This window comes from Hemicordylus capensis, chromosome 6 (genome assembly GCF_027244095.1).
Source record: "Hemicordylus capensis ecotype Gifberg chromosome 6, rHemCap1.1.pri, whole genome shotgun sequence".
Taxonomy (NCBI): Eukaryota; Metazoa; Chordata; class Lepidosauria; order Squamata; family Cordylidae; genus Hemicordylus; species Hemicordylus capensis.
The window spans coordinates 19,944,310-19,959,739 of record NC_069662.1 but is presented as its reverse complement, the minus strand read 5'-3'; the positions used below and the strand labels follow the sequence as shown (position 1 = coordinate 19,959,739).

At 49.1% G+C, this 15,430-nt stretch overlaps 1 protein-coding gene across 1 annotated transcript in view; it reads left to right on the top strand.

The window, feature by feature from the left end:
- Positions 1–6,133: 6,133 nt before the first annotated feature.
- Positions 6,134–15,430, top strand: part of CACNG7 (calcium voltage-gated channel auxiliary subunit gamma 7) — a 58,126-nt gene continuing 48,829 nt past the window's right edge. The window contains exon 1 of the mRNA XM_053265484.1: positions 6,134–6,749. The gene's annotated coding sequence lies outside the window, so the exon portion shown is untranslated. The remainder of the gene's footprint in view (positions 6,750–15,430) is intronic.

The window sequence follows — 15,430 nt, the reverse complement described above, 5'->3', positions numbered from 1 at the left end:
CAGCTTGCAAAGGTTTCTCTATTTACTCGGAGATAGGTAGATAGACAGATAGATAGATAGATAGATAGATAGATAGATAGATAGATAGATAGATAGATATTAACCCCTAATAACTTGGCAAAGAAGTACCTTTTACCGTGGTGATTCTCTTTATTTAGCAGGGGGAGAGTAACTGGCCCTATCCACCCCCAGCACAGTACCTCCAGTGACTGTTGCTGGGGTCTATCTTAAGTTCCTTTTTAGATTGTGAGCCCTTTGGGGACAGGGATCCATCTTATGTATTTATTATTTCTCTGTGTGTAAACTGCCCTGAGCCATTTTTGGAAGGGCGGTATAAAAATTGAATTAATAATAATAATAATAATAATAATAATAATAATAATAATACAGATAGGTATAGGTATAGATCTGGATCTGGATCTGGATCTGGATCTGGATCTAGACCTAGACCTAGACCTAGATAGTCCAGGCCTAAGCTGGAAACCCCTTACCTTTTCCACTTCTGCAGCAAAAAAAGGATGCTGCCCATAGCATTGCGCTGTCCTAGGTAGCCATCCAGGTGCTCTCAATGGGAAGACTTCAAGCATCAGCTACTAACTTTGTGAGTATTATGTGGCTTATATTGAGTCCAGTATTGTCTGTGACCGGCAGTAGCTCTCCAAGGTCCCAGACAGATAAATATATATATATACTTCCCTGAACACACACACACACACACACACACACACACACACACACACACACACACTATCTGATCCCTTTTGGCTGGGGATACTGGGGTAGAATCTAGGACTGTCTGTATCACTAAAGCTACAGCTTTCCCCTGAAGTGCATCAGAGGTCAACTCCAAATGAATATGAATACGGTGCATATTTCTAGACCACTTTTCAACAAAAGTTCCCAAAGCAATTTACATAGATACAAATAAATACACAAAACAGCTCCCTGTCCCCAAAGGGCTCACAGTCTAAAAAAGGAACATAAGATAGACCCCCAGCAGCAGCCACTGGAGGGATGCTGTGGATGGGGATGGATAGGACCAGTTGCTCTCCCCTGCTCAATAAAGAGAATCTCCACTTTTAAAAGGTGCCTCTTACATCAGTTAACTTAGCAGGGGAAAGATGCCTCTTGACCCAGAAGGAAGCCTTTCCCTTAACACCCCCAATGTGTGGGGCCAGTGTGGGGTTAACTGTCATTGGTATGTTGGAAGGTGTTATGCTGCTTTGCTGGATTGCACCTTTGAAAACAGGCGCCCAGAATGAGGAGGGAAGTCCAAGGAGGGCCTAGGCCAGCAATCCTTGCCTTGAATGAAGCCCTGGCCAGACATGCAGGCATACACAAGTGTGAGAGGAACACAACTATGGTAAATAATGTCATTAGAAAACATCCAAATCAAGCAATGACAGAAGCTTTTATTTCTATTTACTCTCTCCTAGATCAAGATGGGAACCACCTAATGGCGCAGTGGGGAAATGCTTGACTAACAAGCAGACGGTTGCCAGTTTGAGCTGGTACTATATCCGGCAGCAGCGATATAGGAAGATGCTGAAAGGCATCATCTCATAGTGCACGTGAGGAGGCAATGGTAAATGCCTCCTGTATTCTGCCAAAGAAAACCACAGGCCTCTGTGAGCGCCAGGAGTTGAAATCGACTTGACAGCACACTTTACCTTTACTTTAGGTCAAGATGAGGAGTGACCCACCTTAGGCTTTCCAGTTGTTGTTGGACTACAGCTCCCATCATCCGCAGCAATTTATTGTGGCTGGGGATGATGGGTATTGTAGTCCAATGGCCAGAGAGTCTCAGGTTGACCAGCCCTGGACAAAAATAGCATCATTTATAGAGAATTCTGGGATCACCCTGGACATACACCTCATGGTTCTTGGTGCCACTAGATGTCAGTGACAGAATCCAGAGGCCCTCTTCCAGATCATACCCAGCTCCCTAGAGAACTCAGGGGTCCAGATTCCCAACACATACATCCAAGCTTTCTGGACAGCCACCTATTAGACCTAGAGTTCTCCCGGTGATGGCCACTCTCTTTAATAGGGCATTAGACACATTCATGGAGAAGAGGTCTATCAACAGCTAAAATAGAGTCTCCATGTTCAGAGGCAGTATGCCACTGAATACCAGTTTCTGGAAGTCAGCAAGGGAAGGGTGTTTCTTTCAAGGTCACGGTGCAAAGCAAAATGTTGATCTGTGGTCTGATCCAGCAGGACCCTTCTTATGTTCTTAGATTTTTCCGGGTCTCCACCTTGCTATCCCTTCTTCATTGCTTTGCCTCAGATAATTCAAGAGATTTGTTCCCCCACCCATCTCCTCCCACTCTAGCCAATTTCTCCACACCAAAAAAGCCTACAGAAATTCCATCAGTCAGCCTCCCTTAATCTACTGGATTTGATCGGGATTCGGGAATCTTCAGAATCTTAGGTTGCCAACTTACCAGGCTTTCACTCTTCAGGATCCAGGAGTCCTAGCTGCCAACCCACTGAATTCCCTTCATTTCCCAGAGAACGCAAATATCCAGACTACTAAAACATGAGACCTCCCTTCCTTTACAGCAGGGGTTCCCAGATGTTGCTGGACCACAATGCCCATCACCTCCAGCCACAATGCCCAAAGGCTGGGGGTGATGGGCACTGTAGTCTAACAACATCTGGGGACTGCAGGTGGAGACCCCCTGCCTTGCAGGATTCCTGGCTCCCAATCCCCTGAAGCTCCCTTCCCTCGAGGCACATCCCAGGAATTCTTGACATGAAGATTCAGAAGTTGAACCCCCCCCCTCACCTGCTCACATTGCATTCAGACACTGTGTGAGCACAGAGGTGTTCAGAAAAGAGGTGTGTGTGTGTGTGTGTGTGTGTGTGTGTGTGTGTGTGATTGTTCCTATTGCAATTATAATGGTCTTATTTTGTTGTTACTGCTAACATTTTAATGAATAATTAGGAGGCATTATCCCAGAAGCATTAGCTATGAATTCTTGGTAACAATAAGGCATGTAGAATAAAAAGAAACAAGAAAACAAACCCACGATCTGCTAAAGTGAATGTTGTTGGGGTTTTTTTAATCGTGTCTGATGTACAAAGCAAGGATGCACCCAGGCAGCGAGTGAGCAGCCTAACAGAACTCTCCCCCCCCCCCAATAACTGCACCAGCACAGTGGGAAAGTGGTATTCTTTGTCACCCTCTCCTTCCCCAGGAAGCCCTTTGTGCCACCCAAAAATATGTCCCTGAGGGCTGCACGACTCCTGGAGACATATTTTTGGCTAACACACAGGGAGGGCATCAAAACCTGATGGCATTGGTCAGAAGCATTCTTACCCCTGGACTTCCGGATGGAAGTCCAGGGCCTCCACATTCCCTGGGGGCGGGCCCCCCAAATCCTCTTTAGTCTGTCCCGGGTGGTGTGATTGCCACACCATGCCACCGGGCTGCACTGTGCCAGGCGTCTGAGCATCCGGGTGTGACTGTGGCATGGGTCAGGCAGCTGAGTGTGACCTCTGCTTTAGAGACGGGGGTGGGGTGGGGTGGGGTGGGGGGAGTGAGGAAAGAAATATGTGGGATGGGAATAAGTTGTGTGTTGAAATCTTTCTGCTAATGCATATTTGCATAAATATACCTGTTTCCTATTCTTACATTCTTGTGAGTTTAGTTGCTGTTTGTGCCCTCAAGAACCCACAGGTGAAAAATACTGTGTGTGTCATGGTGTGTGTGTGTGTGTATGTGTGTAGGGGGATGATGGGGGGGGGGCTACAAATGCTACAGAGCCCCTGGTGGCGCAGTGGTAAAACTGCCGCCCTGTAACCAGAAGGTTACAAGTTCCATCCTGACCAGGGGCTCAAGGTTGACTCAGCCTTCCATCCTTCCGAGGTCGGTAAAATGAGTACCCAGAATGTTGGGGGCAATATGCTAAATCATTGTAAACCGCTTAGAGAGCTCCGGCTATAAAGTGGTATATAAATGTAAGTGCTATTTCAGTCCCAGCTCCAAAATTACCTAGGTGCACCTCTGGCACTGGTGTTTCTAGTTGGGAAGTTCTGTTAGGGTGTTCTCTGGCTGCACCAGAACGTCCTTGCTCTGTATGTCTGAATGTCATATATTGAAGAGGTTCATACAATTATGTCTGGGGGCAGAGTAAGTTTTTCTCCCTCTCCCATAACCAGAACCCGCTGCCATCCAATGAAACTGATGCGCATAAAAACTAGGATAGACAAAACCTGACATAATTTTTGGGCTCCTACCCTGGCACAAGATGTGGTGATAGCCACTAGCCTAAATGGCTTCAGAAGAGGATTAGACACATTCGTGGGGAGTAAAAGTAAAGTGTGCCGTCAAGTTGATTTCAACTCCTGGCGCCCACAGAGCCCTGTGGTAGAATACAGGAGGGGTTTACCATTGTCTCCTCCCGCGCGGAGTATGAGATGATGCCTTTCAGCATCTTCCTATATTGCTGCTGCCCGATATAGTACCAGCGGGGATTCGAACCGACAACCTTCAGCTTGCTAGTCAAGCATTTCCGCGGGGAGAGTGGCTCTGTATTACTGGCACCTAGTCATGATGGCTATGTGGAACCTCCATGTTCCGAGGTAGTATACCTCGGGTTACCAGGTGCCGGGGGAAGGCACAGCAGGGCTATCGCCGGCACGCCCTGATTGTGGGCTTTCCAGAGGCATCTGGTTGGCCACTGTGGGAAACAGGATGCTGAGAACAGCCGGACTTTTGGGCTGATCCAGGAGGGCGCTTATGTTCTTGTGTGGAATGCTGACACAATCCGAGGCCAGAGTATGAATGTCTGGAACTGCTGCACACAGAGGGAGGGAGGGACGGAGGACAGATCTACATATAGAGGAAGAAAGACAAGATACTAACAGTAACTATCCAAGATTCTGGCTAATGTTGGCGCCCTGGGGAGCGAGCACACTGTTTCAGTGAATGTCCGAAATCTGGTCAATATCGACATTCCCCCATTCGTTAAATATAGCGCGCCGCGCGTTTCCCTCCGGTTCAGACACAAAGCGCGCGCACTCCCTCCGGCACGCAAAACCGACTCCCCACCACCACCGCGCCCGCCCTCCACAGCCTCCCACCCCGCAACCACCCCGGCCAGGCGAGCGGCCGGCGGCGCCTGTGCCTTTAAGAGTGGTCCCTCTGACATCACGGCCAGCTGCAGGGAAGCGGGCTGGTGGCTGCTGGGCTGGGGCGATTGTGAATTCTCCTCGCGCCCCTCGTCAGTTCCCAGCCCAGCGGATCCCGTGATCGAGCGAGATCCAGCCGCGGGGGCGCCCTGTGCGTGCCAACCTCTGTGTGTGTGTGTGTGTGTGTGTGTGTGAGTGTGTGAGTGTGTGAGTGTGAGAGAGAGAGGGACCGGCCGAGAGACAGGCAGGCAGGCAGAGAGCCGCCTCTCGGCATCCGATTGCGGCGTCGCTGCCGGATCGAAGCCCAGCTCCCCCCACTCCCCATTGGTAGCAGCAGTCTCTCTCTCTCTCTGTGTCTCTCTCTCTCCTCCCCCCCCCATTTATTTTATTTTTATTTTTTTCCTCCCAGCGATCCCTTCTCGCTCCCCCCCGCCCCATAAGCCACCCCCTCCCCTCTTTGCAGCCTTGCAGAGAACGGGGCGCTCTTCGCCTCCTCGGCTTGGAGCAGCCTTGCCCCTCCGCGGTCCGCAGACATCCCCTCTCTCGGCTCGGATTTGCATCGCCTTTCCCGCCTACCTGCGTTTCTGCTGCGCTCTTGCCTTTTTTGACGGCTGCTCTCCTCTCCCCGCCCCCCCCCCGTCTCTCTTTCCTTCTGCTGCATTCCTTTCCCCCCATCTCTCCCTCCCTCTCTCTCTCTCTCTGCCCCCCCTCGAAATTGCCTTGCTCCCCCCCCCCATCCCCTGCCGCGCAGGACTCCTGCATTTGGTGTGCCCCCCGTCCCTCCCCCTCCCCGCCTCTTGTTCTCAGCCCCTCCGCAGCCCTTTCGCCGGAATCCCCGCTTCGTCCTTCTCTTTCTCCGCGGGATCGATTTCTCCCGGCCCCCTTTCCCCTCCTGGTGCTTTCCTCCCGCCCCCCGCCGCCTTTCTCCCCCGCCCCCCCCCCGCTCCGGCGTCTCTGCTGCATTTGTTTCCTCTCCTCCTCTGTCTCCTTCCTCCGCTTTTCCACTCCCCTGCACCCATCCGCTCCCCTCTCTTCTTCTCCCTTCCGCCTCTGGCTTCCCTGCATCCCTTCTCCTCCCGCCTCTCTGCTCTCCTCCTTTCCCCGGCTGCTGCATTCCTGTCTGCTGGCTCCCTTTTTCATCCTGTCATTTCCCCCTCCCTGCTGCATTCGTTGCTCCGGTTCCCAGTTCGATATTGGCCGTCCGCTCTCCCGCCGCCGCCTCCCCAGCAGCCGCCGCCACACTGCTGCATTCGTCCACCGGCTCCCTCTTTCCTTCTGTCCTCCCCTCGCCCACCCCCCTCTCCCCTGAACGCGGCATCCCTTCCCTCAGATGTCTCTCTTCTTCTCCTCCTCTCACTTTTGGATGAAGCAAACTTCTGGATGGGGCCTTCGGCAGTAGAAACCTTGTACTTGGGGGTCGCGTAGTCACTGGCCATTCAAGAGCGTGGCCATCTCTTCCCCTGCTGAGGAAGAGAGGGGAGGGTGTCACCCTCACCCCCCACCCCTTGCAACATTGGAACAAGAAAAAGGAGAAAGAAAAAGCAGGAAAGCGATGCAGAGACAGTGGAAGAGCAAGGAACTTAAAGCCCCAGTGGGAATTTAACAGCAAGGTGAGCCCCTTAACTCTCTATGGATGTGTGTGTTGCAGTTCCTATTGGTATGGTATCTATTACATTGTCCTGCCTGAGAATGACCCTTTCCGTCCACTAGGACAGCTCCCTCTAGTCTAGCATTGTGTTGTGTGTGTGCTCATCTGCATTAGATACACAGAAGTGGTAAAACAGTAGATTTTCTTGAACCAGCCATTTGAAAGCGGGGTGCAAGATTCTGAGTTGCACAGAACTCTTTACTGGGCAAAATGGCAAAGAGTTCTGTGAGGTTAAAAAGTCTGCATCATCTGTAAGCCACAAGCTGGCTGGAGAGAAGAGAATCTCACAGATTTTGTATTGCTCTTTCTGGTATTCACATTGGCCGGTTCATCTGTGTCATTACTTTGAGCAACTTCAGCCTGTGTGTGGCCTTTCCTTTTGGGCTAGTCGAAGGAGTGTTGTGTAGTGCAGCCGTGTGTGTTGCAGATGCTTAACACTGAAGTCCCTGGATGGTGTATTTGCTTTGAAGGGGTTGAGTTCTAGCTTTTACATCAAACACATATGGAGTGTGTGTTTTGATTCCTTTGCAGTACATTAAAAAACAACAACACCAAACCTAACTTATCTGGAGCTATTTCACAGGTACTGAGCCACCATGGAAATAACAGGCATAATCCCACCCACCCCCCATGAAGGTGGGGGTTGTGCAGATTAACAACTTTCTGTTATATTATACATGCATACCTCTTCTTATACCAGTGAAGGCTGAACAAGATAATTACCAATAACTCCTATAGAATCTCATTTTAGCTGTAGTAAGCATGCATGGTTCAGTTTTCAAATTTCCCTGACCATTGTGAGTGTGTGGGGGGGGGGGGCAGAGAGAGAGAGAGAGAGAGACTTGTTTTGAATCTGCTTGGGTTTGGCTGCCTTCCCTTCATATTCCCAAACCTTTCCTCTAGTGCTGTGCCTTTAAAATGAACGCCGTTAAACACTTTCCCCAGTTGTTCAAATAGCTGGTTCGTGTGTAAAGTGCACCTATTTGCTCTCCTGTCATATGTGCATATTCCTTTAACACCTTTTGGCGTTGTATTACAACTCCGACGGTCGTCGATGAGTCGTGCTACACCTCCGTACATGCTACACCTCCGTACAGCATCCGTGTGTCTGTGTGAAACCGTTCTGGCTGTCAGCTGCTCTGAGCACCTCTCTCTGTGCACTGCAGGCTGTGTGTGTGTGTGTGTGTGTGTGTGTGTGTGTGTGTGTGAGAGAGAGAGAGAGAGAGAGAGAGAGAGAGAGAGAGAGAGAGAGGTTGATTGAAAATAGTGTGCTGTGTGATATCTTGGGGTACTTTGCGACGATTGTTTCCGTACACTTCGTATGTTGCTGGTATGTTACGCTGGTTTCATTCCCTGCAATTGTCGGGGGGGGGGGAACAGAAATCAAGGATATAGTACCCTGAACACCTTGCTCTGGGTATCACAATAGTGTGTATTGCCTGTAATTTTATGCCAGGGCTCTGTGTGATTTCCATCCGTTCTGTCTAGAACATCATAGGGAGTGTGTGTGTGTGTGTGTGTGTGTGTGTGTGTGTGTCTGCCTGTGTGTCTGCCTGCCTGATTTCCTGTGGGTTTTTTGTGTGCATTCCATCACCCTCTGTAGCCCCCTACATGGCATTAATCTATTGTGTATGTAATTTAATACGGTGCTGTCGATGGAAACTGCTAGTGCTTCCCTGCTCCGTATACATTGTGTTTGTGATTTTATGGGTGTTAACCTCTGTGTATTATGCTTACACAGGGCATACAGATGGGCTTGACTTGTTATTCAGTGTTCAAGGAGTCCTCTATGTGTGCCTAATTTGACTGGGGTGCACGCATATCTCTCGGATGTATGCCACTGGGTTTGATGTCTGAGCAGTTCCCATTAATTATTCTTGGCTTCCTGCTGCCTCCGAGAGCGTATGTGTTGTGTACACAAGCAAATGCCTTCAGCTCTGGTTGTGTGTGCGGGTGAATTCTCAATACCAGTGCATGATGTGTGCAAACAAACATGAATTTCTGGAACGGTGTCTCGGGTGTTTTCCTTCTTTTTGCATTTCTGAGCGTTGAGCATGTGTCCCTGGACCATCTTTCCTTTTGCTGGCTGTGTGTGAAGATCTTTGATGGGGAGATGTGGAATGAAAAGGGAGATTTTGTGTATGCAGTCTACATTTCTCTCCCCCCCCCCATTTAATGTAGTCCCAGATGGTGACGGTGCGATGAGATTGTATTCCCCGCCACAGATGAATATGGTACAGGGATTGCCAGAGGGAGGCTGTGCTGTTGCTGGGGAGGAAAAGGGGGGGAGGGGACTTGGGGGGGATGTGGCATGGGCGCTGTGCTAAGTGGGGAGATTTAATTTAGCATATGGGTGCAAGAACTGCTGGAGCGTCAAGTCCTGTGTGTGTGGCATGCATGCCATTTGCGTTGCTTCTGAGTGTGTGTGAGGAACGGCATCATTTATAGGGGCCACAGTGCTTTGTGGTGCTGAGCATGAGTGAACCAGTGTGGTGTTGGAGAGGGAATCCCTTCATTTCCCTCTGTGTTGCACTAGGGTAGGGGTAGACCCAACCTTGGGTCTCCTCATGTTGTTGGACTACAAATTCCATCACTCCCTGCTACAATGGCTGAACCATTCTGAGTGGGGATGTTGGGAGTAGTAGTCCAAATTGGGGGACAAAAGATTGAGAACCCATGTGCTAGTGGGTGTGAAATCTGTCTGTCTGTCTATCCATCTATCCATCCATCCATCTATCGAAAATTCATAAAACAGATAAAAATCTCAATAAATAAAAACACATAAAAATCTCCCTTCTTATGTGTGTTCAGCTCCAACTAGGGAGACCCAGCTTCAGTTAGATGATTTTGGGCCTGCCATTGTCAGTATAGCCTACCTCACAGGGTTGTTGTGAGGATGAAATTGTCTTTATTCATAGTATCTTTATCTCACCGTTCCTCTAAGGAGCTCAGAGTGGGATATATGGTTTCTTCCCGCACTTTTTATCTTCACAACAAGCCTTTGAGGTGAGTTAAGCTGAGATCTGGTGTCTAGCCAATGGTTACCCAGTGAATGTCGTGGCTGAACAGACATTTGAATCCAGGCCTCTCAAGTTCAAGCCTGATACTCCGAGTACTATGCAGAACTGGCAATGTGACAGGACTGTGAGAAAGGGCCATATAGACATGTAAGAACAAACATGCTTCCCTTTAGCATGCCTCATTGTGGTAGGATCCAGCTGTGTAAGAAATAACAAGTCAGTCCTTTTATACGTTTTTGCCAAAGGAAGGAACTTGAAAATTCACTGAGTTCAGTGTTAAGCGAAATTGTGACAGTAACTCTCAATTATACACTCGCAATAAATCCCACCTTCCAAAGAACTCACAGCAGAGTCCACAAGCTTATTCCATTTTATCTCAACAACAAACCTGTGAGGTAGGTGAGAATCTGGGAGAGGAGTGCCACCTTTTTAAAACTGGAATTTTAAAAGCAGTCTGAAAGAAATAAATGCATATAAGAAGGGTTTTCAAATGTGGGTCCCCAGATGTTGATGGGGGTTGTAGCCAAACAACATCTGGGGACCCCCATTTGAGAACCCATGCATAAGCAATTAATAATGACAATTTTATCCAACACTTCCTCCAGGAAACTCAGGGACATGTTCACGGCTCTCCCTCCTGACTCCCCACTACCATTTATCATTGCAACAACCCTGTGAGGTAGGTTTGCCGGTTAGGATACAAAGGTCACCCAGGGTGTTTCTTGACTGTGAAGGGATTTGCACCTGATCTTCCAAGACTGATGCCCGTCACCCTAACCACTGTAACCCATTGGGTCAGGAGGGGAGATCTTCCCCATCACAGAGAGAACGGTTAGCAACAACGGACCCTTCTAACCCTAACGCACCTGTGTGCCCAACAGCTGCTTGGCACAGGAGGACGGCCAGCAAAAAAAGAAGAAGAAGAAGAAAAAGAGGGCAGCTCTGGTTAAAGAAACATGCTTAAAACTTTGGGTCCAGGTGTGGACTTCCAAGTGCCGGGTCATTGCGACGGCAGCCCAAGAAAGGCAGATAGATCATCATTATTGTGGTCAATGGCCCACCTTAAATGCAATGCCCAAGACAGTAGGAACATAGGAAGCTGCCATATACTGAGTCAAAACCATTGGTCCATCTAGCTCAGTATTGTCTACACCAGGGATTCTCAATTTTGGGTCTCCAGATGTTATTGGACTTCAACTCCCATAATCCCCAACCAAAGACCACTGGGGCTGGGGATTATGGGAGTCGAAGTCCAATACCATCTGGGGATCCAACGTTGAGAATCCCTGGTTTACACAGACTGGCAGCGGCTTCTCCAAGGTTGCAGGCAGGACTCTCTCTCTGCCCTGTCTTGGAGACGCCAGGGCATTGCTGCATCTGAAGCAAGGCACTAAATGCTGCTTTGCCCCACGCCCCTGGCGGGGGCCAGCCCCCTCTCAGAACTGACCCTAGCAAGCTTGGAAAGGGGTTCAAGGGGCAGAGAGCAGAGAAGGTTGCCAGCACCTCCTCTCCTTTCAAGGCGTGGGAGGAGAAGCCGCTTGCGAGGGTCCCCCAGAGCCCCTCTGATAGCAGTGTCAGGGAGTCTCTTGCTGCCCTGCTGGTATCCTAGTCATCTGCTGCCTGAGGCGAGCCCCTGGGATGGAGGGCCAGTCCTGAAGTAGCAAGGATGGATTGTCCTCTTTGCTAAGCAGGGTTCACCTTGGTTTGCCTTTGGAGGGTGACCCCATGAGAGCACTGCCTGCGGCAAGATGTTCCCCTTAAAGAGTGGGGCCATCGCTCCGTGGTTGTGCATCTGCTTGCATGCAGAAGGTCCCAGGTAGGCATTTCCAAGCAGCAAACCTTGGAGAGCCGCTGCCAGTCAGTGTAGACAATACAGAGCTAGATGGACCCAGAGTCTGACTCAGTATAAGGCAGCTTAATACGTTCTCATGGGGATTGGTCCATAGCTCAGTAGTAGAGCATCTGCTCGCAGTCCCAGGATCGCTGCTTGGCAGCATCTCCAGTAGGGCTGGGAAAGACCCCATCCCGAAGCCTTGGAGCACCCCTGCCTGTCAGTAAAGACAATCCTGAGCTAGAAAGACCAATGGTCAGAATAAGGCAAGTCCTTCCTATGTCCTTGTGTTCCTCCTCTGTGCCGCCCCATTCCATTGGCTCCTGATCCATAGGTGCTCATCAGCGATGACGGACTTCTCACGCTAGAAGGGCATGCCGAAGCCACACAGATGAGTTGCCCCTTAACACTCTGTATTGGTCTCACAACTGTATTGGGAGAGGAGAGCTGGTCTTGTGGTAGCAAGCATGACTTGTTCCCATAGCTAAGGAGAGTCTGCCCTGGTTGCATATGAATGGGAGACTTGATGCGTGAGCACTGGAAGATATTCCCCTCAGGGGATGAAGCCGCTCTGGGAAGAGCAGAAGGTTTCAAGTTCCCTCCCTGGCTTCTCCAAGATAGGGTTGAGAGAGATTCCTGCCTGCAACCTTGGAGAAGCCGCTGCCAGTCTGTGAAGACAATACTGAGCTAGATAGACCAATGGTCTGACTCAGTATATGGCAGTTTCCTATGTTCCTAACTGGGATCCTCAGAAGGTTGGTAACGCCTACTCATTTGACACATGTGTCTCGCTACAGAGTGAGGAGCTAAATGGAGTTTGTGGTTGCAGAAACGATGGGTGATAGTTGTTCTGACTCTGCTGAGTGTAGAGGGCTCAGGGAGACACCTGCCTGTGGCCCCGGAGAAGCCGCTGCCAGTCTGTGTAGACAATCCTGAGCTAGATGGACCAATGGTCTGACTCAGTATATGGCAGCTTCCTATGTATGCATCTTTTAAATAAGTACTTAGATTATCATGTGTGCACATGCGCTCTATGACCTCCAAAGTGTATGTTGCAATCCAGCACACATGCTGGTCTTGAGAAGCTGCCTTGTTGGGCTTGTCGTGTGATGAAATGGCAGGACCAATTCCACATTTGGTTTTGGGGGCCCCGGGGGGGGGGCATCTTGACAAACTGCCCTCTGAGGGCTTCCTCCTATCTGAATGGGCTCTGGGTATCACTCCACCACCTCCACCATTGCGTGAAGGTGGTCTTGGGGATCGTGGCTGGGGTCTGGTGAGGGTCCTGGGCAGCTGTCCAACACCAAACTCAAATGTATTCAAAAGGGGCCACCCACGCTGGTGTGGGGTCTTGAAACCAAGTCCTGTGAAGAAAAATTGAAGGAGCTGGACATGTTTAGCCTAGAGAAGGGAAGACTAAGGGGGAATGTGACAGTTGTCTTCAAAAATCTGAAAGGCAGTGAAGAAGGACCGGAACCAATGGGCTGAAATGAGAAGGAAGCCAATTTAGTAGGGATGTGCAAAAAATTTGACTGAATAGATTCGGATTCGGATCGATTTGACTCAAAACTGCTTGCACAGCATGGGATTCATTCGAATCGATTTGAATTTGGGCAAATTCTAATTGAATGCACTCAATTCAATTTGAATTCGATTCAAATTTGCCTGAATTCAAATCAATTTGAATGAATCCCATTCTGTGCAAGCAGTTCTGAGTCAAATCGATTCAAATTTGATTTGAATGCAAATCGATTCAGTTGAATGTTTTGTACACCCCTACAATTTAGGCTAGACATTAGGAAGAATGTCCTAACTGTAAGAACTGTCCAGCAGGGGAACAGTCTGCCTCCTGCTGTGGTGGGCCTTCCTTCTTCACAGGAAGATTTCAGAGGCTGGATGGCTATGGGTCAGGGATGCTGTAGTCATTTCCTGCACTGAGCAGGAGGCTGGACTAGAAGACCGCAACGCTCCCTTCCCTGATCCTATGATGCTGACCCCAATGCCAGCCCTGTGAAACTACACATACATGGGGGAGTCTTTGAATTGTGTGATGGTGCAATGGGTGGTTTTCATTAGCATCTTCCGTGGTGTGACTATCCTCTCCTACTATTCTTGTCAAGTGTTTATCTTTTGAACACAGTATCTATCATATTGTTTGTGTGTATGTGTGTACGTGTGATATGTTCATGCATTAATTTGTATTAAAGACAGAACTTGAGTGTTCGTTCATTAGCTTTAATTTTTAATCCATTGTATCCTGGAGATCAAGTGTCATCAGCAACAAACTGCTAATAATTTATACATTAATTACAAGTTTAACATGAGCCAACAGAGTGATGCAGCTGCTAAAAAAACTAAAGCAATCTTAGGCTGCATTAACAGAGGCAGAGTGTGTGGATCACGAGAAATAATAGTCCCCTTGTGTTTTGGGCTTTGAATATTGTGTCCAGTTCTGGACAACACCTTTTTAACTAGAACGGATTCAGGGGAGGGCAGCAAAGATGGTGAGAGGTCTGGAAACCAAGTCCTATGAAGAAGGGGTGAAGGAAGGAGCTGGGTTGAACCTGGAGAAGAGAAGACTAGAGGGAGATATGAGAGTCTTCAAACCTCTGAAGGGCTGTCACCTCGCAGAAGGAGCAGGCTTCTCTACTGCTCCTCGTGATGCCAGGACTAGAGTTAAAAGGGCTGAAATTCCAAGTAAGCAGATTTAGGCTAGGCACTGGGAGGAGGGATTTCCCAGTTGTAAGAGCTGTTCATGGTGGGCTGCCCTTCACTGGAGGTTTTCAGACAAAGGCTCGATAGCCCTCTGTTCAAGATGCTCTGGCGGATTCCTGTGCTGTGTGGGGGCTTGGACTAGGAGACCTTCCAGCTCCCTTCCAGCTCTAAAATTCTCAAATAATGTCTTACTTCATTAAGCCACAGAAAAGCAATCCACCCATGCCCATAAACAACAGCTTCAGCATCCATAATTCCTGTAAAAGCTGACATAACTATCTGCCACCGATCCTTCCACTCTTTCAATGCTGTATCATTTCTCTCTCCCTCCCTCCCTCTCTATCCCTCTCTCAGTGGAGGCTAATCTGAGGCCCTTCATCTGTTGGACTACAACTCCCATCATCCCCAGCTGCAGCTGGGGATGATGGGAGCTGTAGTCCAATAACAGCTGGAGGGCCTCTGACTGGCCACCCCTGATCTTTATCTATCTATCTGATCTTCTGTTTGTCCAATAATCCATACTGTTGACTGTCTGTCTCCTCTCCATTCCCATAGCCATTCATATTATGTCCCCGCTCCCCTCTTAAACACACACACACACACACACACACACACTCACTCTCACTCATCTCCCCCTTGTGTGTGTAAATATACACAGATCTGGAACAGGAAGAGGAATGTGTGTGACCATATTGTGCCGCCTTCTGTAACTGAAATAAAACAATCACAGATGGGAGAAATCAAATAAAGGTTCCCTCAACCAGGAGTGGGGGGGGTACATTATATCGCATCGCATCGCCAGAGGCTGTGTGGGTTATGTAGTGGGCAGGCAGTAGGGGGTGTTACACAAGGAGTAGGACAAGGAGTTTGATGGGGGTGAGGAGGGGGTTGAAAAGGAAAGCTTAAACCAGGGCTCTTTTACCTGAGTCCATTAAAAGTCTCTGTAATTTAGCCTGCCCCCCCCCCCGCCACACCAAGTCTTCTGTTTTCTAGCCCAGTTACTATTTTCCTATCCTGCACACACATGCACGCACACACACTCAATTTAGGTCTTTTTTTGGGACCTCTCTTCTGCAC